Genomic DNA, 2921 nt, shown 5'->3' on the forward strand with positions numbered 1-2921 from the left:
TGGGCATTAGTCACATCACCACTTCTCACATGGAGAAGCATGTTCAACACCACAAAATGTGACATGTCCCAAGCAATATATCATCTGTGAAAGAAGGCCTGTAGGTGCTTTCTGATCTCAGAAACTCATCTTCTTCCTTTAGATTTGAAAAAAAAAAAAAAAAATTATTTTTCTGGATGTCTTCCTCCCTGAGTCTCTTCTCATGTGAAATACGTTTCTCCATATGTCTTCCAGATCACTCATAATTGAGTAAAGTAAGATAAAAAATTCACCGCATCAATGGCAGCAGGGAAAAAAAATTTGTGAGAGGGACAAGAAAGTAGGGTTTGTCTTCTTCCTTATTTTGCATGGCACCTGTTCTTTGGACCCTTTGGATGATCTCAGTATGAACAATTTTTTCATCTTCAGACTTTAAGGAATTTTAAATACAGTTGGGAGCTGGGGACATTTGGTAGTTCTACTTGTTTTCTCCACTCAATAGAAGGATCAAAAAAATGGTATTTTCAGGCCTCTGATCTTGCATACCTGTAGTTAGAACTTACCTGGTAATTAAGTCATGATGCTTCTTGCAGTAACAAAGGCAGAAAGAAAACTAAATTACTCAGTCTGCTAAGCAATGTTTGATCCTATATCGAGAACATGTTTTTTCAGGAGGGCAACTGAGTTCCACTATCCAATGAGCTCAGATAGATTTAGTCCTCTTCAAAAATCAAATAAATACTAGGACTCATCAAAAATCCAGAATGGGAAACATGGAAAACAGTTATTTGTTTGAAAACTATTTGTTCATAGGAATGCAATACATTTAAAACTTATCCAAACCCACAAAGTGCTCCTGGTGTGATAACATTTGTATGAAGAAAAAAAAGCAAATGATATTTACATGGAGTAAACACAATATCCATCTGTAAATTTGTATCTTCATTACAATAGATAATACTAAACCTATCTAGAAAAAGATAAATCCTTAGTTTCAGAATTCAACTCTCTCCTAGTGTAGTATTTCAGACCATGACTGTCATTATTAGTATTTTCAAAGGTATTTTAAATGTGTGTTGTTAAAGGAAATGCAGAAACAACAGTTGCTGTCACAGCCTCCTGGAGTATAACGCAGCAAGCTACTATTTCCTCAAGTGTCTAAACTTCAAAACAACCTTGAACTGAGGAAGGCAGAAAAGAAAGAAAAATATCAGGGAGAAAGAAAAGTCTACGGTTTGGGGGAAACAAAACAAAACCAAACAAAACAAAAAACACAAACAGAATTCTAAAAAGAAATAACATATTCCCATTTTGCACCAGCTTTATTCCGGTCATACCTAAGGGCTCGATTTTAAAGTGGGATACTTAAAGCAGTCTAATCCATGCCCGACGCTTGTAGGTGGTTGTGTGGGTGTAAGTGGACCTAAGAGGCACAGAGACTTCAGAAAAGCTGTTTCTGTATTGCAAAGGGTGATTAATTCTCATTGAGTAGAGCCTACTTCACTTAGCCTGATAATATTGTGTTCCTTGGTTGCTAGGAAAAGGGAGGAAAAGAGCTGTCATAACAAGTAAGCAAGCACCCAGCTAGGTAACTCAAGCTATCATCTCACTTTATGAAATTACACTGCATCCCCTTCTGCAATAAAGAAAAGGCAACGTCTTTTCCAAACCATGCAATAATATTGATTTTTTTTTCCCCTTTATTTTTAAGTGGAGTTGGATCTTCAAAATGGAGCAGCATAGAATATCACTCATATGAAGCAGCTACAGAGTTTAATCATTTGGAAGAGACCCCAATAGCATGAATCCAGTTTATTCACCTAAACCAACAAGCAGCTCTGGGACATCTTGTGGGAAAAAGATACAGTCACATCAAGTAGATCCTTGAACAATTATGTGTGCTATACAATCTATATAGCTTCTAGCCTATCCTCCAAAGTGGAGTGTTGTGTTTTTCTTCCTCTTCACTTCTGCCTTTAGGAGAGCTACTCCAAAGCTTCACAACACCATCCCACACCTACACTCTTCCAACTGCCCTTAAACTTACAGTCACCTCTTTCTTCCTGTGAAACAAGTTTCATACGTACAGAGAAGTGGCTTTGAAAGCTCCATTGGATACTGTCCTTAAAATTTTACCAAAAGCACTTACATGGTATTTACATGCGGACCTAATAACAAAACGATTAGTTTTTGGAAAGTGTCTTTTTGCCAAATCTAGATTGGCCCTCTAAGGTTTTGCCTCAGGCATACTGATTGTTTCAGATTTCAGACACTTTCTCAGCTGCAAAATGATCTTTCAGTTGCAAGTCCTTCAAAAGCCATTCTTTTTCGAAGTACAAGCTGTTATAAGTTAGTTTAAGAATTTAGACAACTCAATTCCAATTAAAAGTTGATAAATTTATTAAGTAAGCGATAATAAAGCAAACAGCGCTGGGTCGTCTGGGGGGCAAGTGCCCCGCCTGAGACACACACACATTGTTTGAAAACCGGGCTTTTTGTACCCTTTTGATATCAGTTGTTGAATATTCATTCATTGTCCCTTTGTTGCCTTAAAAGGTAATTCCCCTGCTTTGGAGGTGGGTGTTACCTTTTGGCTGGTTGTAACTTATCTCCCCTGGGCTTGTACAGGGGGGTCTTGCATCATCCCCACATTGCAAGGCATGGAGGGCCTCTCTGTATCCACATGGCACAGAGAAATATATTTTCATTTATAATTTGTTCCCTGTTCCCGGCCGCAAAAGATTCCCTGGTGTTAGGTCCAGACAGGACCTTTCACCTTACAGACTCCACGATACGCTTAGAAGTTAGTAAATATACAGAAATAGTTTTTTGTTAGTACCCCCTTTTTATTTTAATTTGCTTGGAATAAAACCGGTGTCTTCACCTATCACACAAGCCAGAATCACAATTTTGTTTCCCAAAGTCATCATGTTCTGTTGGTC

This window comes from Empidonax traillii, unplaced genomic scaffold, assembly GCF_003031625.1.
Source record: "Empidonax traillii isolate 1590-97213 ecotype Southwest subspecies unplaced genomic scaffold, ASM303162v1 scaffold10:size5872457, whole genome shotgun sequence".
Lineage (NCBI taxonomy): Eukaryota > Metazoa > Chordata > Aves > Passeriformes > Tyrannidae > Empidonax > Empidonax traillii.